Source organism: Scyliorhinus torazame, chromosome 9 (assembly GCF_047496885.1).
Source record: "Scyliorhinus torazame isolate Kashiwa2021f chromosome 9, sScyTor2.1, whole genome shotgun sequence".
NCBI lineage: Eukaryota > Metazoa > Chordata > Chondrichthyes > Carcharhiniformes > Scyliorhinidae > Scyliorhinus > Scyliorhinus torazame.
In genome coordinates this window covers 265,870,637-265,895,638 of record NC_092715.1, presented here as the reverse complement: position 1 = coordinate 265,895,638, position 25,002 = coordinate 265,870,637, and the positions used below count along the sequence as shown (strand labels likewise).

Genomic DNA, 25,002 nt, shown 5'->3' with positions numbered 1-25,002 from the left:
GTTGGAAACGGGTGCAGAGGCAGATAGCGTAGCCTTCGCCTCGTTGATCGCCCGAAGGCAGATCCTGCTGGGATGGAGAGCAGCCTCTCCACCCAGTGCCCTGGCGTGGCGGGGGGACCTGTTGGAATTCTTGATTCTTGAGAAGGTTAAGTTTGAACTGAGGGGAAGGATGGATGGGTTCTACAATTCATGGGCATTATTCATCATGCACTTTCAAGAACTGGATAACATCGAACGTTAGTTGGGGTGTGTGGGTGGGAGGGTTGGGGGGAGGGGGTCCTGTGTGTGTGTTAATGGCAACTATGGGTAATCCCTGATTCCTTTTTGCCATTTGTTTGTGTGAACATGCGGGCTAATGTTTGGGATTTGGTGGGAGGATGGGATCGTTGTTATTGATATGGGGATTGACATATTTGTTGCTGATTATTGTTTATTGTTGGTGGGTGTAAATTTGGGAGAAAATGTGAAAAAGGAGGAGAATAAAAATATTTTTAAAAAACAAAACAGGAGTGCTGGAAAAACCCAGCAGGTCTGTGGAAAGTGAAACAGAGTTAGTGTTTCGAGTCCGTGAGGCCCTTCTTCAGAGTTGGAGAGAAATGGAGATGTGATGGATTATACAGCTAGAGAGGGGCGTTGAGGAGGCGGAGCAGAATAGAAGGTCAAGGATACTTGGGAGTACAGGAGAGATTGACAAAAATATCATGGGCACAAGGCAAAAGGAGTGTTAATGGTAGTGTTAAAGACTAAAGTAGGTGCTAACAGTGGCATAAAGATAAGCAGGCAGAATGTGCTCATAATTTCCAAGAGGAATTGGATATGTAAGAAAGAACAAACTTGCATTTATATAGCACCTTTCAACAACCTTGTGATATCCCAATGCACTCTAGAGCCAATGAAGTACTTATTGAAATAAAAACAGAAAATGCTGGAAAGACTTTGCAATTAGGCAGGATCTGTGGAAAGAGAAACACAATTAATAGTTTCTAGAAAGGCACAGCAGAACTCATCACTGATTAAACGTCATGAGCCTGAAACATTAACGATGGGCATGATTCTGCGGCCTCGTTGCGCTCTCGCCCAAGCGTAATGAGGCTGGTGCAAAGCGGGCGAGGCCGGGCGCCAAACAGTTTGCGATGCAACTGGCCTGCTCCCATATGTGAAATCGGGATCTGGCTGCACGGTAGCATTGTGGATAGCGCAATTGCTTCACAGCTCCAGGGTCCCTGGGGGAGAAACCGCTCGCGATACATCATGCAAACCTTTGGATCGTTTACCCATTCCGAGGGCAACCCTTGTTGTCCCTGCCCATTTGCCCCAACCACCCGTAACCCCCACCGACTGCTGAGGTCTCTGGCTGTTCGGCTGAAGGTTATCGCTAATAGGGAATTGACAGTCGTGATTATGTGAGCACGTCACACGTCCCAAGTGGGTTCCCGTGGGCCGGCGGGCCATGTGGGGGTCATTTTCCAGCATCCCAATCACACCTTGCTGCCTGGACACAGCGGGAGGCAACGCCACACATACAGCAGCCAACACCCAGGGGGTGGGACCCAGCTCCGGGGACATGTCCACGGCCGGAGGGTGGGTGAGTGCCACAGGAAGGTGTGGGGGGGGGGGGGGGGTAGACCTGGAGAGATGGGTAAAGGGCCCAGGGGTCAGCCTGCATTGCGGCTGAAAGTGATAGAGGTATCATAATGGTTTTGCAAAAAGGTGTTTAATGTGTTGTACAAACCCCGCTCCCGATGGGGCACCCCCCTCCCACCTCCTACCTACCCCTCCACCCCCTCCCCCGATGCCCTCAGTGATGCTCAACGTGCCTGGCCCTCCTAGCTCGACCACTACGCCTAGGTATTTCCCCAGGATGCACATCAGAGGTGGAGGCAGTCAGCTGCTTACCTCGTCCGTGGCCTTCGATGCCTTAGGCGGGCGGCCTCTGGGGGCTCTGGGGCCGGAGGAGCCCGGCTCACTTGTGGGCGGCACATGCACAGCCGTGCCGCCCTGTCCCGTGTGCTGACTGTGAGACGCGGCCTCATCAGAGGGGTGGAACTTGGGGGAGCTGGTGACCACCGTCGCCACTCCAGGGGACGGGTCCGTCTTGGCATCCGGCACCCCCTCCTCCAGATTGGTTCCCTTATGGCGCTGGAGGTCACCTCGGGACAGAGGGGCAGCTGGTTTGAGCCCCGGCTGCCCCTGCATCATCTGGCTCTGCCAGCCCTGGCGGTTCCCTATGGTCTGCACCATCGTGTCGACGCCCTGGGCGCTGCCCCTCTGTGACTGGGACAAGCTCCGCAGCACCTCGGCCATTCCCATCTGAGAACAGGACATGTCCCGCAGAACCTCATCAAGGTCGGCCAGCCGAGAGCCTTACCATGGCCGTCACTGACTGCACCACGCCTTGGACACCTTCACTAATGGTGCCGATGTTGTGTGCCAGGCTCTCCACTGTGGTCACCACCTTAGCAGCGTTAGTCTCGCGTTGCCGGCGACTTCTGCTGCACCCCTGGCCTCTGGGACTCCTCCAAGCGGTTATGGATCTGCTGGAGTGACGCTGACATCTCCCTCCGAATGTCCCGGCCGCTCCCGATCGTCTCTATCAGCCCCTCCTTCACAACCCCTCTCCCACCACTGTGAACCACACTTGCATGGGTCCTGAGATCCAGCAGACCTCCGACTGCTGTCTCGCCCGGGGGTTCCTGCCTCCACCTGATGTGGTGCTCACCGGATTGTGCCCCAGAAGCCTGCCCACTAACGCTGCCCACTGAGGTGCGTGCCTCTGCGCTGGTGGGGGGGGTGGGGGTGGGGATGTGCTTTCCTCGGAGTCAGGAGAGCTCCCGTCCGGGGTGGGCCGGCGCCGTCGGCCGGGGGACCTGCAGGAAAATGGACGTGTGGTCGGTGGAGGGATGGGTCACTCGGTAAGGCAATAATAACTCATGTTTGACAGGTCCTCTGGGTGGAGCCCAGTGGATCCTCATCTCTGCGGCGTCCGCCAACTCCGTGTGGCTGACCGATCTATCCGCGGCCACATCGGTCACTTCCAGGGCCTGTTCCTTGAAGGAGGTGAGGATTCTTATGTCCGACGCCCCTCCGCCAGTCTGGGCCCTCTCCCGATGATAATGGGAGAGCTTTTCCTGAGGAGACACAGAGAGGCCATCGTTAGCTGTAGAAGGGACTTTAGTGTGTGGATTAGTTGCCCGCTTCAGGGTATTCATTTTATCTAACTGCGTGGCCATATTTTATAAGAAAGGCATTTGCTTAAGCATGCTGGGAATGCTTGACTATATTTTAACACTGCTTTTGAATGAAAATAAGTAGGTCTGGTAACATAAACAAAATACTGCTTATAATTTCCACAAGTGTGTTTCACAGTGGTGTGAGAGGGGTTGTTAAGGAAGGGTTGGCGGGGTTGAGGGAGGGAGGGTTGATGGAGGGCTGGGGGGTCACTTGGGGAGTTGGGGGGGTGGATGCACCCTTGGGAGGGGGTGGAGGGTATTGGTGTCTACTCACTCGTGCTGCCCAGTGTCGGTCGTAGACCTTCTTCCTGCCCTGTAGGCCAGTCCTCCTGGTCACACTCCTTGAGCTCACAGCTGCCGCCACCTCATCCCAGGCGGCACTGGCTGCCCTGTGGCTGCCCCTCCAGGACCCTCGGGGGAACAGGACATCCCTCCTGGCCTCCACGGCATCCAGCAGCCTCCCCAGGTCAGCATTCCCGAACCTTGGGGCCGGTCGCCTGGGCTCCATTGTTGCGAGCTGGCTGGGGTTGGCTGAGCAAGTGCAGCTTAAGTGCTGCTCGACCTTGTTAGCGGGGGCTGGCGAGCGCGGTCCCGGCAAATCAGCTGGCGAGCCTTCGTTTGCGGCGCGAAGCCCTTGAGGCCTTGTTAAGTGGACCAATTAACATTGAATGGCCTCGCTGGGCAGAGCGCCAGGAAGCTTGGAGCAATTACTGCTCGCTACCACACTTTGAAATGTTTCAGGAGAATTGCGCCCTCTGTTTCTCTCTGCACGGACCTACTGAGTATTTCTGGCACTTTCTGACTTTATTTCAGTTTCCAGGTTTTTTCTCAGAACCCTGTGAAGTTGGAGCTACTGAACTGGTTCAGAGAATGTGCGCGAGAAGAAACGGAATGCGCGGAAAGAGGAGTGGGGCAATTTGGCAACTCTTTCGCGGAGCCAGCAGAGGCGTCGATGGGCCGACCAGCGATTCCGCGATGTTACAGCTGAGGTGAATGCAGCTGGGCTGTGGCACGCTGAAACTAGCCAGCAGAGGGTATCACTTTCACCCCTGTGCTGCGGCGAAGTCCCCCTTTCTCCAACTGCTGAAAGCTGAATGAAGCTGGAAAGTTACTTCTGCGTTGGCGCCCTGGTTTGCAGTCAGTGCAAAGTGAACTTTGGAACGTCCTGAAGATGTGAACCAGACGCCCCAGCAACGTGGGGCTGGATGACTCTGCTTTCAAAGTGTGGCTTGTTTTGAAGCAGGTTCCTTTTTAGACAAAGTACAGCCTCAGTGTGTGTTTAAGATGTGTCTCAGGCTTGCTAGTGATAAATCCAAGGGACAGTGATTCCATGTCTGCCTCTCTGTGTGGGAGGGACTGACTGTGAGAGGGAAGGGAAATCCTGCAGGTTCGACACAAGTATAAACGCAACTGTGAATATTTTGCTGGCAAAAAAATTGTCACAATCAGTGATGTGTGTGGAGGAGGGGGAGATAAGAGAGATGGAGGGAGGGGGGTGATATTGACATGACAGTGTGTGGAAACTGATACATTGAATTTGTGGAGGGGGGGAGAGAGAATGATCTCAGATCAATGGGTATTCCCTGGTGGGGAATCGAATTAAGGAGAGTAGATAAATAAACAAGAGGCTCCCTGCGTGGTTATCCCAAACGATGGGGGGCTCAGCTCTGATTTGTTTTGTTGGATGTGTTGAGAGGGGGGGTACAATGCTGCAGGTCTGGGATCTCCCCGTGCATTGGAGGGGAGGAGCAGGGATATTGGGCCAAACAATCACTGTGCGCGTGCACGAGGGCGCGCGCCGGTCGGGAGCGCGCAGGCTGCAAGGCGCGTGCCCGCATTCCGGCAGAAAGGGACACACACAGGCTGCGAGGTTACTGCAGCTCGGGCTCAGAGAGAGCGCAGCGCCGGCACGGGAGCAGCCCCAGCCCAGCACACCTGTAACACCCGGAGACAGCGCAGCGCTGCAGGTAAACCCACTGTCTGCACCCGCACGGCCCCCCTCACGCAGCACGGAGCAGAAAGACAGGGGCAGCAATAGAGGGCAGAGAGGTATGGGGGAGAAATAGAGGGAGCACGGGTGTTAGAGGCGGAGTGAGAGACCTCGAAAAGGGGGGCGGTGGGGGAACAGAGAGGGGAGAGAGAGAGAAATGGAGAGGGGGGGGAGAGAGAGAAATGGAGAGGAGGGGGAGAGAGAGAAATGGAGAGGAGGGGGGGGGGAGAGAGAGAAATGGAGAGGAGGGGGGGGGAGAGAGAGAAATGGAGAGGAGGGGGGGGGGGGAGAGAGAGAAATGGAGAGGAGGGGGGGGGAGAGAGAGAAATGGAGAGGGGGGGGGGGAGAGAGAGAAATGGAGAGGGGGGGGAGAGAGAGAATGGAGAGGGGGGAGAGAAATGGAGAGGGGGGGGAGAGAGAGAAATGGAGAGGGGGGGGAGAGAGAGAAATGGAGAGGAGGGGGGGGGAGAGAGAGAAATGGAGAGGGGGGGGGGGGGAGAGAGAGAAATGGAGAGGGGGGGGGAGAGAGAGAAATGGAGAGGGGGGGGGGAGAGAGAGAAATGGAGAGGGGGGGGGGAGAGAGAGAAATGGAGAGGGGGGGGAGAGAGAGAAATGGAGAGGGGGGGGAGAGAGAGAAATGGAGAGGGGGGGGAGAGAGAGAAATGGAGAGGGGGGGGGGAGAGAGAGAATGGAGAGGGGGGGGAGAGAGAGAAATGGAGAGGGGGGGGGGAGAGAGAGAAATGGAGAGGGGGGGGGAGAGAGAGAAATGGAGGGGGGGGGGGAGAGAGAGAAATGGAGAGGGGGGGGGGAGAGAGAGAAATGGAGAGGGGGGGGGAGAGAGAGAAATGGAGAGGGGGGGGGGAGAGAGAGAAATGGAGAGGGGGGGGAGAGAGAGAAATGGAGAGGGGGGGGAGAGAGAGAAATGGAGAGGGGGGGGAGAGAGAGAAATGGAGAGGGGGGGAGAGAGAGAAATGGAGAGGGGGGGGAGAGAGAGAAATGGAGAGGGGGGGGAGAGAGAGAAATGGAGAGGGGGGGAGAGAGAGAAATGGAGAGGGGGGGGGAGAGAGAGAATGGAGAGGGGGGGGAGAGAGAGAAATGGAGAGGGGGGGGAGAGAGAGAAATGGAGAGGGGGGGGAGAGAGAGAATGGAGAGGGGGGAGAGAGAGAATGGAGAGGGGGGGGTGGAGAGAGAGAATGGAGAGGGGGGGGGAGAGAGAGAAATGGAGAGGGGGGGGAGAGAGAGGAGAGGGGGGGGGGAGAGGGGGGGGGGGGAGAGAGAGAGAATGGAGAGGGGGGGGGGGGGAGGAGGGGGGGAGGAGAATGGGGGGAGGGGAGGGGGGGGGGGGAGGAGAGGGGGGGGGGAGGAGAGGGGGGGAGGGGAGGGGGGGGGGGAGGGAGGGAGAGGGGGGGGGAGAAGGGAGAGGGGGGGAGGGGGAGGGGGGGGGGGGGGGAAGAGAGAGAATGGAGAGGGGGGGGGAGAGAGAAGGAGAGGGGGGGGGAGAGAGGAAATGGAGAGGGAGGAGGGGGGGGAGAGAGAAATGGAGAGGGAGGAGGGGGGAGAGAGAAATGGAGAGGGAGGAGGGGGGGAAGAGAGAAGAATGGAGAGAGGGGGGGGGAGAGAGAAATGGAGAGGGAGGAGGGGGGAGAGAGAAATGGAGAGGGAGAGGGGGGGGGGAGAGAGAAATGGAGAGGGAGGAGGGGGGAGAGAGAGAATGGAGAGGGAGGAGGGGGGGGAAGAGAGAAATGGTGAGGGAGGAGGGGGGGGAAGAGAGAAATGGAGAGGGAGGAGGAGGGGGGGGAAATGGAGGGAGGGGAAATGGAGAGGGAGGAGGGGGGGGAGGGGGGGGGAAGAGAGAAATGGAGAGGGAGGAGGGGGGGGAAGAGAGAAATGGAGAGGGAGGAGGGGGGAGGAGGGGGGGGGGGGGAAGAGAGAAATGGAGAGGGAGGAGGGGGGGGAAGAGAGAAATGGAGAGGGAGGAGGGGGGGGAAGAGAGAAATGGAGAGGGAGGAGGGGGGGGAAGAGAGAAATGGAGAGGGGGGGGGGAAGAGAGAAATGGAGAGGGGGGGGAGAGAGAAATGGAGAGGAGGGGGGGAAGAGAGAAATGGAGAGGGGGGGGGGAAGAGAGAAATGGAGAGGGGGGGGGAAGAGAGAAATGGAGAGGGGGGGGGAAGAGAGAAATGGAGAGGGGGGGGGAAGAGAGAAATGGAGAGGGGGGGGGAAGAGAGAAATGGAGAGGGGGGGGGAAGAGAGAAATGGAGAGGGGGGGGGAGAGAGAAATGGAGAGGGGGGGGGAGAAGAGAGAAATGGAGGGGGAGGAGGGGGGGGAAGAGAGAAATGGAGAGGGGGAGGAGGGGGGGGAAGAGAGAAATGGAGAGGGGGGGGGAGAAGAGAGAAATGGAGGGGGAGGAGGGGGGGAAGAGAGAAATGGAGAGGGAGGAGGGGGGGGGAAGCAGAGAATGGAGAGGGAGGAGGGGGGGGAAGAGAGAAATGGAGAGGGAGGAAGGGGGGGGAAGAGAGAAATGGAGAGGGGGGGGGAAGAGAGAAATGGAGAGGGGGGGGGGAGAGAGAAATGGAGAAGGGGGGGAAGAGAGAAATGGAGAGGGGGGGGAAGAGAGAAATAGAGAGGGGGGGGGGAGAGAGAAATAGAGAGGAGGGGAAGAGAGAATAGAGAGAGGAGGGGAAGAGAGAAATAGAGAGAGGAGGGGTGTGTGTGGGAGAGGGTGTGGTGTGTGTGTGAGAGGATGGGTGTGAGAGGGGGGTGTGGGTGAGGAGGGGGGTCTGTGTGAGGGAGAGGGGCGTGTGAGGGAGAGGGGCGTGTGAGGGAGAGGGGCTGTGAGGGAGATGGGGCGTGTGAGGGAGAGGGGCGTGTGAGGGGGAGAGGGACGGGGGTGAGATAGAGAGAGAGAGAGAGAAGGGGTGAGATAGATAGAGAGAGAGAGACAGATGGGGGTGAGATAGAGAGAGAGAGAAGGGGGTGTGAGAGGGAGACAGAAGGGGGTGAGATAGAGAGAGAGAGAGAGAGAGAAGGGGTCTGAGAGAGAGAGAGAGAGAAGGGGGTGAGGGGGAGAGAGAGAGAGGGGGTGAGGGGGAGAGAGAGAAGGGGGTGAGGGGGAGAGAGAGAAGGGGGTGAGAGAGAGAGAGAGAGAGAAGGGGGTGAGGGGAGGGAGAGAGAGAAGGGGGTGAGGGGGAGAGAGAGAAGGGGTGAGGGGGAGAGAGAAGGGGGTGAGGGGAGAGAGAGGGGGTGAGGGGGAGAGAAGGGGTGAGGGGGACGAGAGCGAAGGGGTGAGGGGCGAGGAGAAGGGGTGAGGGGGCGAGAGAGAAGGGGGGTGAGGGGGCGAGAGAGAAGGGGTGAGGGGGCGAGAGAGAAGGGGGTGAGGGGGCGAGAGAGAAGGGGGTGAGGGGGCGAGAGAGAAGGGGGTGAGGGGGCGAGAGAGAAGGGGGTGAGGGGGCGAGAGAGAAGAGGGGTGAGGGGGCGAGAGAGAAGGGGGTGAGGGGGCGAGAGAGAAGGGGGTGAGGGGGCGAGAGAGAAGGGGGTGAGGGGGCGAGAGAGAAGGGGAGAGGGGGCGAGAGAAGGGGGTGAGGGGGCGAGGAGAGAAGGGGGTGAGGGGGCGAGAGAGAAGGGGTGAGGGGGCGAGAGAGAAGGGGGTGAGGGGGCGAGAGAGAAGGGGGTGAGGGGGAGAGAGAGAGGGGGTGAGGGGGAGAGAGAGAAGGGGGTGAGGGGGAGAGAGAGAAGGGGGTGAGGGGGAGAGAGAGAAGGGGGTGAGGGGAGAGAGAGAAGGGGGTGAGGGGGAGAGAGAGAAGGGGGTGAGGGGGAGAGAGAGAAGGGGGTGAGGGGGAGAGAGAGAAGGGGGTTGAGGGGGGAGAGAGAGAAGGGGGTGAGGGGGAGAGAGAGAAGGGGGGTGAGGGGGAGAGAGAGAAGGGGGGTGAGGGGGAGAGAGAGAAGGGGGGTGAGGGGGAGAGAGAGAAGGGGGTGAGGGGAGAGAGAGAAGGGGGTGAGGGGGAGAGAGAGAAGGGGGTGAGGGGGAGAGAGAGAAGGGGGTGAGGGGGAGAGAGAGAAGGGGGTGAGGGGGGAGAGAGAGAAGGGGGTGAGGGGGAGAGAGAGAAGGGGGTGAGGGGGAGAGAGAGAAGGGGGTGAGGGGGAGAGAGAGAAGGGGGTGAGGGGGAGAGAGAGAAGGGGTGAGGGGGGAGAGAAGGGGTGAGGGGAGAGAGAGAAGGGGGGGGAGGGGGGAGAGAGAGAAGGGGGTGAGGGGGAGAGAGAGAAGGGGGTGAGGGGAGAGAGAGAGGGGGTGAGGGGAGAGAGAGAAGGGGGTGAGGGGGAGAGAGAGAAGGGGGTGAGGGGGAGAGAGAGAAGGGGGTGAGGGGGAGAGAGAGAAGGGGGTGAGGGGGAGAGAGAGAAGGGGGTGAGGGGGAGAGAGAGAAGGGGGTGAGGGGGAGAGAGAGAAGGGGTGAGGGGAGAGAGAGAAGGGGGTGAGGGGGAGAGAGAGATGGGGGTGAGGGGGAGAGAGAGAAGGGGGTGAGGGGGAGAGAGAGAAGGGGGTGAGGGGGAGAGAGAAGGGGTGAGGGGGAGAGAGAGAAGGGGGTGAGGGGGAGAGAGAGAAGGGGGTGAGGGGGGGAGAGAGAGAAGGGGTGAGGGGGAGAGAGCGAAGGGGGTGAGGGGGAGAGAGAGAAGGGGGTGAGGGGGAGAGAGAGAAGGGGGTGAGGGGTGGAGAGAGAAGGGGGTGAGGGGGAGAGAGAGAAGGGGGTGAGGGGGAGAGAGAGAGAAGGGGGGTGAGGGGGGAGAGAGAGAAGGGGTGAGGGGGAGAGAGAGAAGGGGGTGAGGGGAGAGAGAGAAGGGGTGAGGGGGAGAGAGAGAAGGGGGTGAGGGGGAGAGAGGAGAAGGGGGTGAGGGGAGAGAGAGAAGGGGGTGAGGGGTGCGAGAGAAGGGGGTGAGGGGGAGAGAGAGAAGGGGGTGAGGGGGAGAGAGAGAAGGGGGTGAGGGGGCGAGAGTGAAGGGGGTGAGGGGGGAGAGAGAGAAGGGGGTGAGGGGGAGAGAGAGAAGGGGGTGAGGGGGAGAGAGAGAAGGGGGGTGAGGGGGAGAGAGAGAAGGGGGTGAGGGGTGAGAGAGAAGGGGGTGAGGGGGAGAGAGAGAAGGGGGGTGAGGGGAAGAGAGAGAAGGGGTGAGGGGGAGACGAGAGAAGGGGGTGAGGGGGAGAGAGAGAAGGGGGTGAGGGGAGAGAAGAAGGGGGTGAGGGGAGAGAGAGAAGGGGTGAGGGGGAGAGAGAGATGAAGGGGGATGGGGTGAGAGGTGAGAAGGGGGGTGAGGGGGTTAGGAGTGAGTGGTGTGGGGGTGAGGTAGGGATGGGGGTGAGGTGATGGTTGTAGGAGGTGAGGGGGGAGAGAGAGAAGGGGTGAGGGGGAGAGAGAGAAGGGGGTGAGGGGGAGAGAGAGAAGGGGGTGAGGGGGAGAGAGAGAGGGGGTGAGGGGGAGAGAGAGAAGGGGGTGAGGGGGAGAGTCGAGAAGGGGGTCGAGGGGGAGAGAGAGAAGGGGGGTGAGGGGGAGAGAGAGAAGGGGGTGAGGGGGAGAGAGAGAAGGGGGTGAGGGGGAGAGAGAGAAGGGGGTGAGGGGGAGAGAGAGAGGGGGTGAGGGGGAGAGAGAGAAGGGGTGAGGGGAGAGGAGAAGGGGGTGAGGGGAGAGAGAGAGGGGGTGAGGGGGAGAGAGAGGAAGGGGGTGAGGGGGAGAGAGAGGAGGGGGTGAGGGGAGAGAGGAGGAGGGGGTGAGGGGGAGAGGGGGGAGGGAGAGGGGAGAGGAGGGAGGGGGGAGGGAGAGGGGGGAGAGGGGGAGAGGGGAGGAGAGGGGGGAGAGGGGGAGAGGGGGGAGAGGGGGGGGTGGTGTGACATAGAGAGAGCGAGAGAAAAGGGATGAGATACTGGGAGGGGGGTGAGAGAGAAGAATGTAAAATACTGGAATAGAAGGCTAGAAATGGGGGAGGGAGAGAAATAGAGATGCAAAGAAATGAGGGGAAGAATAGAGGACAGTAATAGAGTGGGAGAAGGGGAAATTGAAAAGGTTGGACCTGTGAGGGAGGAAGATGGCCTTTGCACTGTTTATATTTGTATGTACACTGTTTCTTCTGTTGTTATAAAATTATAAATGCCTCAATTAAATGTTTTATCAACAAAAGAAAGGGAAATTGAAATGGAGAGCAATGGAGAAATGCAGCAAAGCCCTTATCCTTGAATGTATTTGTTAAAAAAGTGAAGGGGGGGGAGGAGGGAGGGAGAAAATGAATATGCAAAGCAGAGGGTATTTCTGTACCTTTGTCATTTCTGTGGAGATGTAATATGCTGTTTATGTGCCCTGTCAGATCGTGAGTCAGGCTGTTAATTCCTCTTACAGGTGCACAGAGCAAAGATGTGCTTTTTTAAAAAAAAAATACTTCTGAAAGGTCCAGGGTTTGTGCTCGCATGTGGATACAGCATCTTGCAAAAAGGCAGTGTTCAGTGTTACAGGGGTTGGTGAGTCAGATTCGATAAGGTGAAGTCGTTCTGGGGGTGAGTGGGGGGGGGGGTTGTTTTTGTTTCAGCTAACAGGGCCATTAGTCTGCATACCCGATGGAGATGTGGGGGAGGTAAGGCTATCTATCCAGTGTGGCACTGAATAGTGCGTGCGCTATTAGAAGGAGAAAGGAGAGGCCAATGGCATTAAGTTTTCATTGTTTATTGTATTAGTGCAATGTTTGTTTTTGGAATTGAAGACTTTGAAAAGGCAGAGTTGCTTTGTTATGCAACAGAGTTCTAACGTACTGGACACAGCTAAAATGACTCTGCCTCCATTTGTTTTGATCATATGTGTGAACATTTATATATAAATGTTCAAATGTGCATGATTATGTATAAACAAAATGTGTCAATTTTTCTCAAACTTGTCACTGTTAGAATGTAACTGAATTTAAATCTGTGTCTAATCAAGTAAGATACATCTAAACTAAAACACTAAAATATTTCATTTTAATTCCTTCCCTCCAAATTTCTGCGCCTGTCACCCTTTTTCTAATTTGACAGCATAGGTCATGGATCAGAAGTGCTCTTTTTTAGCACGGTTAGCTGTTAACGAATAGGTCAAATAGATTAACCTAAAGTATGCGGTTTTATTGTTGCTAATAGCGGAGCTGATTAAGAACTGTTTAAGCCAAACTCATGTTATTATATATCACATTTAATCCAAATTGTTGGGCTTTTAGCTCTCAAATACGTAGAAACGTAGAAAAGAGGAGCAGAAGGAGGCCATTCGGCCCTTCGAGCCTGCTCTGCCATTCATTGTGATCATGGTTGATCATCGAACTCAGCCTGTTCTCGCCACCCCCCCCCCCTTTGATATCCTTTGATCCTTTTTGCCCCAAGAGCTACATGTATGTTGCTGTATAATTCTCTCTTTTTAATTTAGAGCACCCAATTACTTTTTTCCAATTAAGGGGCAATTTTGTGTGTCCAATCCACCTACTCTGCACATCTTTGGGTTGTGGGGGTAAAACTCCACACAATCCGGGGCCGGGATTCGAACTCTGGTCCTCAGCGCTGTGAGGCAGCAGTGCTAACCACTGCGCCACCGTGCCGCCCGTATAATTTTCTTATTGAGAGTAAATGTTTTACATCGTCTCTCAGATCAAGCAGTTTGTCTTTTTCTTTATTTTGGCACGACATTTATCTTATCAATAGATTTGAAATATGTAAATATTATGGAAAGTCCTGGAGGTGACTTACAAATCCTCATTCCACACTTCTTGCAGCAAACCTGTGTCAAATAAGTTATCAGGAAGTGCAATCCAGCAAATCCGATTTTGTTCTGCAGAGTGGATTAATTACGTAGCCACATTTGAGGCAGGAGTGGATGTATCAATCTGCTGTTCATAAACTAACCAACCTTTCATAACTTTGAAAGGTGGAGCCTTTATAGATTTTTTTTTTTAGTCTGAATTCTGCATGTTTGAAAACAGTATATAGAATGCTACACAGGTCTCACCTTGCAATATGATGCAAAAATTTATACAGGTCCCGAGCTAAATTAATTTACATTCTGCAGTAGGTTTTATCTCCTAATTCAGTTTTTTAAAAAGTATAGAACAAGAATGATTTGATCGATCTTTTGTAATTGAAAACTATTCAGTCATATTTAGAGGTAGGTAACTAGTCTTCAAAGGCTGCAATTTAATTCCCCCTTCAGCAACGACACCTTGTATTTATGTAGCACCTTAAACATCCTGGGCGGCACGGATGATCTGGAGGGAGTGCAAAGGCCTTGCGTAGTTGTAGGGCCGAGGTGTTACAGAGATAGGGAAGGGAGGGGGGGCCCTGGAGGGATTAGAAAACAAGGAAGGGAATTTTAAGATTGAGGTGTGCCTATGTAGGTCAGGGGTGAGTTTTGCTAAATCTTGGCTGGGTTACTGAACAGAAAAAGCACGAGAGCCAATGCTGCCCTGTCAGGTTAGCCCTCCCTCACAGCTGGCTTCTGGAGCAGTATGGTGGAACAATGACCAGGTAATGGCGAGGGGCGAGAAATTGTTAAAGGTGATCTTCACAGATGCAGAATAAATATTATCCAACAGAGCACGTATTTTGGACTGGTGGCAAATATAGGCTAATGTTCACTTGCTTTGTCAGTTTTGTCATGTGCATTCTAACCCTGTGAGGTCACCTTCAGGTAAACCTGAAGCAGGTTAACATCAGAAGTAGCCCATAGGTAAATGAATAAAATTGCTTGTGTTTGTTGAAGCATCTTTCACGCAGGTACAAGAGCTGAACACACCTCTTGTTAAATTTTGCTTATTGAACTTATAACCTACAAATACAGTGCCTAGTGTTGTCAGTCTATTGACTCTCTACCTGCGTAGACCCAGATGCAGGCTTATTTGTTTAAATTTGTCGCTGATGTTGCATGCAAGTTATAGTTAGATTTGAATGTACATGTAAATAGACTTTTAACTCCAAGTAATGTCACAGAATCTTTTTAACTCCTTCAGTGCCGGATTGGGGTTGCACTTTGACTATTTCAAACCTCTTGTCAAGTTGGATCTGAGTGTTATTTTTGGGGGTTTTTAGAAAATTGAGAGTACCCAGTTATTTGTTTCCCAATTAAGGGGCAATTTAGCGTGGCCAATCCACCTACTCTGCACATCTTTGGGTTGTGGGGGTGAGACTCGTGCAGACGCGGGGAGAATGTGCAAACTCCGTATGGACAGTGACCCAGAGCCGGGATCGAACCCGGGTCCTCGGCGCTGGGATCTGTGGTTTAAATGTGTATGAACTGCAGCGCTGTAACTTGGATGCATCTGAATTATTATTTTTTTGGGTTGGGGGGGGGGGGGGGGGGTGGGGGGGAGGGGAGGAGAGGAGAGAGGGGGAGGTGTTGAGACGTTTCCGCAGGAAGGAGGGAGTATGTAATATTTTTCATTTTTGTATTTTATTCAAGTCTGCACCATTTTTTTTTTACGCTGTCATCTATTTTTCTTTCTAATCGTTGATCCGATTCCAGACATATGGGTGACCTGTGTGCGCCAAGAAATATTGTGGCGTAGTCGGTAGCTCCCCTGCTCTTGGGCCACTAGCCCAGAGTTCACGCCCCACGTCTTACTGGAAGAGAAATGGAGGGAATTCCAGAGTTTAAGGTCTAGGCGACTGAAAGCACCATCAAAGGGGGATGGTTTGGGGTGGGGGCGTAAACGGCAGATTTGTAGGCGTGCAAAGGCCTCGTCTGACTATAGGGCTGAGGCCATACAAGGCACATTGGTGACACACGGCCATACTGTTGATTGTCAAACTATAAATCCTTCCAACGCGCCAACAGCAAGAGTAGGAGTGTCTCCTGCACAGCCATGCTTGATGTGGAGTGGCGCCTCTTCAAGCTATAAGCCCCTGGCGACAGACCAGCGACCTGTTCCAGGAATAACAAGCCATGGAAATAGACATGAACACAATTTTTGGTCTCGTGTGTCACTAGATGATAAATTGATAAATTGCCCTTAGTGAGCAAAAAGGTTGGGAGGGGTTATTGGGTTACGGGGATAGGGTGGAAGTGGGTCGGTGCAGACTCGATGGGCCGAATGGCCTCCTTCTGCACTGTATGTTCTGTGTTCTAGATGTGGAAAATTCTCTTTAAGTCTAATTGTGTACAAAACCCAGATTTCTTGTCGCAAATTTCATTCTTAGATATCGAGTCAGACACTATCATAGAACGCACTTTGCAGAAGGAGGCCATATCAATCGAGACAAACAAAAATTTATCTTCATGGAGTAACGTTACCTACCTGCTGTTACATAGTTTGGTTCCTTGAGTTCCATATCTTTTTATAAAAACAGTAAAAAAATCTATACAAGACCAAATGGTACAAACGCTAATTTTGTGTTGGAGAACAGGGCACCCTCCCCTCAGCACCAATGTACGGGGAGGGGGGTGGGTGGATGCTCTGATTGTTAAAGCAGCAGCACGGGTTCAAATCCCGTACCAGCTTACCCGAATAGGCGCCGGAATGTGGCGACTAGGGGCTTTTCACAGTAACTTCATACTTGTGACAATAAAAGATTGTTGTGTCAACACATTTCTACAAAAAACAAATGGTACGAGCACTAAACTTTGCATTGGAGAGACCAAATACCCTCGCCTCTGTACCAACAGAAGGGAAGGAAAGGGGGGGGTGGGGGAGTCAGGGTGTTGGTGGAGGGGGGACCAATAGGACACTGCCTGAACTATCTGCAGAGGCAGAAAAACAAAAGAACCTTCAATGATGATGTGATATACTAAATTACTTATAAATTGAGTTAATCAAAATACAAGTGGTTGCTTGTTGCTTAAATCACCTCCATCTGAAGTTCTTGCATTGACAACCAGGAGTTGGCTGTCGTGATAGGTTGCTGGTAAGTGATAACTGTGAAAACTAAACTATTTCAATTTATTTGACAGCTGATGAAAGCAGATGAGTCTCTGGCCCTTTAACACCAACTTGCCCTCTCGCTGCGGACTGTGACTGGATCGCTTCCTTCATGTCTTGACAGCAAAAGTAAGGTGAATGTGTTCCCCCCCTCCGCCGCCCCCCCCCCCCCCCCCCTCCCCCCCCATTCCAGTGAAATGTTTTAAATGGGGAATCGTCAACACCTGACATTTGAAATGGACAGGATTTGGTAGTCGAGCATTAGTAACGTGAGGTTTTCCTTGACGAGGTTTAACGTGTCACTTTTGAGAATTCAAACATTTGGTTAACCGGCTACCAGTAATTGACGGCTGCATTTATTTTATTGAGGCGTGGTGTATGCATTACACCCTCCCCGAAGATTGGTTATAGAATGTTTATCTTGTGGCTTTAGTTCTCCACGACAGTAGTAGCATTGAACAAAGTGCACAGCCCTGCTGTTGGATACCAGGAAGCCGAGACGAGGTAGAAGAGAGTCTTTTCACCCTTCCCATCTGCTGATTATTGACCCCTGCCTGCTACTCGCCCAGCTCGGTCGTGTGGGGTGGCAGGAGGCAAGTGATTGTCTCAAGAATACCAGCTGGCACTCGTATTGCCCCTTTTTAATGTGGCGAATGGTTCCAGTGAACTGCCTTATCAGACGATTTGATGGGAGAAAGGGTTGTGGAGGTGTTCTGAATTTTTTTGCTGACTTTTTTTTATTGTGCAGTACATGCGTATTTTATCCTGTGCCATGGCTGTGGAAGAGTTGGGGCCCCAGCACTCAAGTTGCCAGGCAACGCAGTATGTGCAATGTTCTGTTCCCCTCTCATTGGCGGGGACACCAGCTGACTGTGAAATGCTAGGGTGAGGAGTGTGGGGTCTCCAGCCATATGCAGCTTAATTATGCGATCTCGACACAAAGGGCAGCATGTAGAGTGCTTGTACCTGCAAAGTCATTAGCAACGAGCAGCCTTTTGTTCAACACCTAATTGTTTTGGTTGAAAGTCCAAACAAGGACGCGCAAGTTTGACGTGTACAGCAGGATAAAGAACGAAAAGACCTGCTTTTAAAACTGCAGTGTTTTGTTTTCTTGTGACCTCGGAATACCCTGCATGCTGCGGGGTATTCACAGCCTAGTTTTTGAAATAATGTAACATCGGAAACGTCCAGCAAGATCTCCCAAACAACAACGTGATAATGACCAGATCATCTGTTTTAGTGATGTTGATTGAGGAATAAATATTGATCAGGACACCAGGGAGAACCCTCCCTTCCCCCGTAATTGTGCAAGATAGCGCATATATTGTCAGTCCACCAGAGATGTCCTCTGTTTAATATTCCGTCTGACACCCACACTTTGAAAAGTAACTCTCACTCGGTTAGGATCAGGAATTTTTATAAACCCTGAGCAGGTTACATTCCTGTGAAGCACCTTGGGATTTTTACCATGTCAAAGGCGCAAGACAAGTGCAATTTACTATTGTTACATTTTTACTGCCAAGCTCCAACTGTCCCAAGTTGAGGCGAACACACCCAGTCCATCATTGACTGGCGTAGCTTCAGCCGGATATGGAGGCATCCATTAGTCGATGTCAACTGTAGAACCCTTTGATCCGAATGTTATCTTTATTTGAGAGTTAGTTCATCTGGTCAGGTCCTGATCGCCTACCCATATTCTTGGGATAAATAATGCTAATGAACAATATTACTAATGAACGTGGGTCTGTTGTAGGCACCTAGTTCAGTGGTATCAATTACTGCCTTTAATGTTCTGAGCTACGCGCTGTATGAAAGTTGATGCGTGCAGACCGATGAGGTTCAATAAGAAAGGCAACCGTAACGAAGACGACGTTTACCCCTGTGGTTCAGAACGATTGAAATGAAGCTATTAGAGTTTGCATGTGGCCAAAAAAGTAATGGGGGAACACACCCTTTTGTAGTGTTTATTCTAGTCAATTTACCTTGTCCAATCCAAGAGGGTGTAATTTGACCCTGCAAATTAATTTGAGAAGGAAATTAATTCTTGTGCATGAATAAATTAGGGAACTGAAATGCTGAATGACAAAAATCATCCAAATAGCCGCCTCTCTCATAAAAAGGTGCTTATGTAATGCCGCAGGTAGACTTGTGCACTCCATGTTGACTTGCCCTCCACAAGCTGTGCTTGAGGCTGGATACTGATGGAGTTTACAAGGTTGCATAATTAGGAATTGTGACTGGGGATTGCATTGCACATTTTTCCATTGCCGAGTGACACATTGCTGTTTCTACATGAGACCAATTGCAAGTCCTTTAAATTTGGTATAAAATGCAGTTGGTGAAGTGATCACAGATTGCAAGGTGCTGTGAAGAGGGGAAGAATTTGGTGGAAAAAGAAGATTGCGTATGTAACCTCTTTCATAATTGCAGACATTCCAGAGCGCTTTACAGCCAATAATGTAATCACTCTTGTAATGTAGAAAGCATAGCTGCCAAATTGTGCACAGCAGGATCCCACAAACAGCAACGTAATAATGATCAATTTTAGTCACGTTGGCTGAGGAATAACTATTGGCCCAGATCCTGGGGAGAACTCCCCTGCTCTTTGAAATCGAGTCATTGAATCTTTTACCTCCATCTGAGAGGGCAGACGCAACTTTGGTTTATCAGCACACCAGAAAGATGGCACCTCCAACAGTGCAGCAGTCCCTCAGTGCTGCACTGGGAGCGTCAACTCAGACTTTCTGACGTAGAATAGACAATAGAATCTCTACAGTGCAGAAGGAGCCGTTTGGCCCATCGAGTCTGCACCGACCGTTCAAAAAGACTGCCCTACACAGGTCCAGTTCCCGCTCTATCCCTGTAATCCCACCTAACCTTTGGACACTTGGGGGCAATTTTAACATGGCCAATCCACTTAACCTGCACATCTTTGGAGTGTAGGAGGAAACCGGAGCTCCCGGAGTAAACCCACGGGGAGAACGTGGAAACTCCACACAGACCGTCACCCAAGGCCGGAATTGAATCCGGGCCCTTGGAGCTGTGAGGCAGCAGTGCTGTGCCACCGTGAAGTTCTGCACGAATCTCTGGCGTGGTGCTTGAACCCACAACCCTGGCTTCATTGTGGGAAAGATTTGCAATGATTCCGGGACGAAGTCGCAAGAGAAATTAGATTGTGGGAAGTGATTTAATCTGTCGTTGCAACCTATTGGCTATTAGTCTTGTGAATAAGGACAAGTAAAAGCTCTCTGGTCCACCTAAACACTCTGGGCGTGATCTAACAGAAATGTTTCTAGTGTGTGCAAGTGTTTCGCGATAGCCAATCCGGCGAGGCTATCACCGGTATCTAATGAAAATTAGGGCACTTGATGCTGAATCGGCGGGACCGCGCACGGCAGCTCCCCGCTAGCGAGGGTGAACCACGGTAATCCACTTGCGAGTTGTGACGTGCTCATGTTACTACCATTGCCAATTCCCTATTAGCGATATCCTTCAGCTGTGCAGCCAGAGGCTGCCACGGCCAGTGGGGGTTAAAGTGACCGTCACCACGGATGGGTCTCTGGCCTGGGGCGTTCGGGTGTAGCAGACAGGCAGCAGCTGAAGTTGCCTCGTGTATGGGGGTACACAATTTCAGGGGTGGCATGTTGGACCCGTGGGTGCTGAGCCCCTTGACGCCCCCCCCCCCCGGGCTGACAGCCCGTTAACCAAGGTGGCAACAAGGGGGCCAGTTAGACTGGAAACCGATCGACGTTTGGCACGCTTCCCGATTTCGGACTCTTCCCACGATCTAACCGGCTCGCTCGGATTTGCGCACGGCGCAGCACTAGATCGCCAGATACACACTCCAAACACGACTAAAAGCTGTGTTGTCCTAGGGAAAAACCCAACTCCGTTCTGACTAGGAGTTGGAGATTGTTTTTATTTTAGGGGGGAGTGGGGGATAGTTAAAGTATTAACTTCAATGGTTTGCTTTAAAGTTTAAGTTTAGCGACAATTTCTTTTAATCACGTTTCAGTTTTTACTTGTTTGTAATCGGCTGTTGTAATTTTCTCTTCGCTGGAGCTGTTTTCACGTTTCAAAGCTGAAATAGTTCTTCATTAAAATCTCACCATTTTTAGTAGTGTGTGTTCCTGGGTTTTGTTTGTTGCTGTCCTGAATTTACTATGTTCATAGAATCATTGAATGTATTATAGAATGATTTCAGCACTAAACGAAGCCTTTTGGCGCTTCAAACTTATGTTTGCTGTCTGAAGAGCGATTCTGCTAGTCCCCACCCCGGTCTTTTCTTCCTGTCGCCCGGCAAATGTTTCCTCGTCGGGTGTGTGTCCAATTCATGTGTGAAAGCCACGAGTTGGCCTCCGTCACACTCTCAGGAAGCGAAGTCCCGATCCTAACCACTCGCTGTGTTAAATAGCTGTTCCTCATGTCACCACCGGCTTTTTTGCTGTTTTACCTTCAGTCGCTGTCTTCCGGCTGTCGAATCTTATCCCAAGGGGAGCAATTTCTCTCTCTCTACTCCGTGCGAGCACCTCTTGATAACTTAAAATAATTGTCAATCAAAAAGTTGTCTAACTCCGCTTTGAATATTGTCACGGTCAATTCTAGCCCCACTTGGCCCAGAGTCGTAACACGGGGGTGATGAGATTTTATATTAATACCCGTGGCTTTGGTTGAGGTAAATTGACAAGTCGCCAGGTTTGTAAATTTAAACGCAAGTAACCTTTTTATTATTTACAGTAATTATAATTAAATGGCCAAAAAATACAACTGGCTATCCACTATCTATCTGATTCCCAACCCCTGCCCTTTCTAACCCACCCCCACACCCCACTCTCTAAACACACACAGACAATCACCATGGAGGGGAAAGGGTGGTTGAGAGGTAAACTAAACATTAATAAAAAGAAGAATAAAGGATCTTTGATTCGGGGGGATGTCTTCCAGTTAGTTTCTTTCTCGAGGTTAGGCCTTCAGTTGAATTCTTTCTTCTCCTTCAGTTTGTAATGATCGTCACTGCAGACTCACTGAGAGATGGCAGGTAACCCGGCAACAGACAGAGGGAGAAACACAGCTCCTCTTCCCTCCAGGGTCCAGAGGCTTCTGATCGTTTTCTCTGGCAAGGCTGTCTACTTCACCTGTAGATTCAGGATCATTTCAAGTTTACAGCAAAGACGTTCCAGGCACTCTCTGATGTTAGCAAAATAAAGCCGTTCTTCCAGCAAGAGAGAGAGCACTCGCCTCCTCCCAAGCTCCAAACACCTGCCAAGCCCCCTCGGAAAGCATCACGCAGGAACCAATCACTGGCTGTTGTCGGGCAGGACACTGTCCCTGGGCAACACAGCCAACCAATCGAACCGACTTGCTCCAAAGCTGCTGCATACTATTCACTCAGCGCTGACGAGTCTGACTTCTCCTTTCCAAAACAAGACCTGGGAACACACTGTCCTCCCGAGCAGGCTGCGTCAGCTTGAATCCTCTGCTTAAAGACACCTTCCAACTAAAGGTCCACCGACCAAAGCTAATAAAATGGGAATAAAGAAAATAAACAGGAAAGTCGTATACGATATATCAACGACCCGGCCTCCTCAGCCTTCTGGGGAGGAGAACTAGCAACGCTACGACCCTCTGAGAGAAGAAATTTCTCCTCATCTCCGTCTTAAATGGGAGACCCCTTATTTTTAAACTGTGCGCCCTGGTTTGCCATTCCTCCATGACGGGAAACATCCTCACACCATCTACCCTATTAGCCCCCTTTTATGTTTCAATAAGATCGCTTCTCATTCCTACCTGTTCAACCTTTCCTCGTGACACAAACCCCTCATTCTAGGGATCAGCTTCATGATCCTTCTCTATACAACTAGTACAAGTACACCCCTCAAGGTGACCAAAAGTGTACACAAGCTAATGTCCTGTACAGTTGTAGTAAGACTTCTCTACTCTTATCCCCCACCCCTTTTACAATAAAGATCACAATTCCATTTACCTTTCTAATTACTTGTCCCTGCATGCTGACTTTTTGTGATTCTTGTACAAGGACACCCAGAACACACTGTGCCATTTAAATAATATTCTGCTTTTCTACTCTTCCTGCCCAAGTGGACAACCTCACGGTTTCCCACATTATATTCCACCTGCCAATTTCTTTGCCCACTTTCTGAACCTGTCTCTGCCCCATTGATTTCGAACACGTCTATCAAATCTCTCGACCTTCTCCTCCAAGGAGAACAGCCCTGGCTTCTCTAATCTACCCACATAACTGAAGCCCCATCATCCCTGAAACCACGTGAACAGTTTGTGCACCCTCTCGAGAACCTTCATATCCTTCCTTATGATGTGGTGGCCAAAATTGGACACACTTCTCCAGTTGTGTATTGGAATATATTTCTCATGTTCTTATTCTTTCTTTAGTGTTCGTTGTTTCTGATCCCCGCCAATTCCACTAATTCCTGTTTCCATACTCTTAGCTGGTGGGGTTTTTTTTTTCCATCCCTCTCTCTTTCCTGTGACCAAGATACGTTGCCTCTTCTGTTTGTTCCCTCTGGTTGTTTGTGTGGTTTTTTTTAATTGAATTTTCTCAGGGATTATTTTTCATCTCCTATCACCAGTCCATAAATTCTTATTTCTGCTGAGGGCTGGTGCCCAAAGTCTCTCATGACACTATTCCTTCTCTGGCGTCCTTGTTTCAGAGAGTCAAGAGGACAGCTGATGTTCTGCCCAAATCATCATCCTTCAGACGAAATATCAAGCGTCCTGATGTGGATCCTGTGGTCCGATTTTGAAGAGCAGGCAGTTCTCCAAGGCACCATGGTTGACTATGTATTTCTTAACCAACATCACTTCAAAAAAAAAAATTACTCCTCATCACATTGCTATTCCTGGGAACTTGCTGTGAGCAAATTGGGTGCAGCATTTTTTATTTTTTTTTAAATAATTTTACAGAGATGTGGACTTCAACTAGCTAGATCAGCATTTTTGTTGTCCATCCCTCGTTGCACTTGAGAAGGTGGTGAGGAACTGCTTTCTTGATCCGTTACAGACCCTGAGGTGTAGGTACACCCGTACTGCTGTTGGGGAGGGCATTCCAGGATTTTGACCCAGCGACAGTGAAGGAATGTTCGGCTGGTGTGTGTCCTGGAGGGGAACCTGCAGGTGGTGGGGTTCCCAGGTATCTGCTGCTCTTGTCCTTCCGGATTGTAGTGGTCGTGGGTTTGGAGGATCCTTGGCGAGTTACTGCAGTGCATCTTGTAGATGGTACACATGCTGCCAATGTTAGTCGATGGTGGAGGGTTTGAATGTTTGCGCAAGGGGTACCAATCAAGTGGGGCTACTTTGTCCTGGATGGTGTTGAGCTTCTTTGTTGGAGCTGCACTCATCCAGGCAAGTGGAGAGTATTTCATTGCACTCCTAACTTGTTTGGACAGATTGTGGGGGTCGGGGTGAGTTACTCGCCGTAGGATTTCTAGCCTTTGACCTGCTCTGGTAGCCACAGTATTTATATGGCTGGTCCAGTTCAGTTTCTGATCAATGGTAACCCCTAGGATGTGGATTGTGGGGGATTCAGCGATGGTAATGTCAAGGGGGCAATGGTTAGATCCCCTCTTGTTGGAGATGGTCATTGCCTGGTACATGTGTGGTGCGAATTTAACTTTCACTTGTCATCCAAGCCTTGTATCTCTGACTACAAGTTAATTCACTGGCCGTAAAGTGCTTTGAAACGTCCTGAGTTTGTGAAAGGGACTGTATAAATGCAAGTCTTTCACATCCATGAAGATCAGAGAAAAATATAACCCCCAATAGTGATCACTTTAACACCTAGTCCAAGTGTCTAGTTAATCTTTTTCTCCTCCATTCCTTTTACAGTAAGTGCATACAGTAACTCTGCCATTTTCAATATTATTTTATCTGGTAAAGAAAAATTATCAAGGAAAATGACTCTATTTTAATGCCCCAATGATATTTCTCCAGGGTTTCACACGGCAGTGTCCTGGAGATTGATCTTCAATCCTTGGGAGACTCCAGGCTGATCATGGGGGGTTGGCGACCCTATTTGGAATTAGCTCATATCAATCATGGTTCTGCAAAAATAATGCTGCCAATGAAAGACAAAGAGGCCCATCTAGATCAAACAATAACTCGGGCATACCACTCAATACAAACTCCGGTGAAGAGAGAATCATTAACAGATGGCCTATCCTAACTTACTTCAGAAATGTTTACTACAGCTGAATCTTCAAAAAATATTTTTGAGCAAATTCGGGGGGGAAAAAGAGAAATCCAACAAACAAACTGACTGACTTGTTTATCAAAAGTGGGAGCTTCCTGTTGCCAAGGAAACCTGGTGTTAGTCTCCATGGAGAGACATTTTGAAAAAAATAATTTCTTTTTGACTGTGTTGCAGACATCACTTAATTAAGATGAAAGCTCAACTCCATAATAACCATTAGAATGTACCATTGATGCCTCTTCAATGCAAGAGGCAAGTTGAGGGCAACTCCTGCTCACTGAGGACGGCAGGGTGGCGCAGTGGTTAGCACTGCAGCCTCATGGCGCCGAGGTCCCAGGTTCGATCCCGGCTCCGGGTCACTGTCCGTGTGGAGTTTGCACATTCTCCCCATGTCTGCGTGGGTTTCGTCCCCACAACCCAAAGATGTGCAGGGTAGGTGGACTGGCCACGCTAAATTACCCCTTAATTGGAAAAAAAATGAATTGGGTACTCTAAAGCCCCTAGTCGCCACATTCCGGCGCCTGTTCGGGTACACCGAGGGAGAATTCAGAATGCCCAATTCACCTAACAGCACATCTTTCGGGACTGTGGTAGGAAACCGGAGGAAACCCACGCAGACACTGGGAGAACGTACAGACTCCGCACAGACTGACCCAAG

The 25,002-nt window shown here is 51.6% G+C and overlaps 1 protein-coding gene across 8 annotated transcripts in view; it reads left to right on the top strand.

The window, feature by feature from the left end:
- The first annotated feature begins 5,081 nt into the window (after positions 1–5,081).
- LOC140429889 (phosphatidylinositol 4-phosphate 5-kinase type-1 beta-like) overlaps positions 5,082–25,002 on the top strand; it is a 193,323-nt gene continuing 173,402 nt past the window's right edge. For 6 of the 8 annotated variants that reach the window (XM_072517420.1, XM_072517419.1, XM_072517411.1 and 3 more), the window contains exons 1-2: positions 5,082–5,197; positions 16,153–16,249. The gene's annotated coding sequence lies outside the window, so the exon portion shown is untranslated. Of the gene's footprint in view, positions 5,198–16,152; positions 16,255–25,002 lie in introns of all 8 variants that reach the window. The other 2 variants (XM_072517414.1, XM_072517416.1) reach the window with 1 other exon arrangement.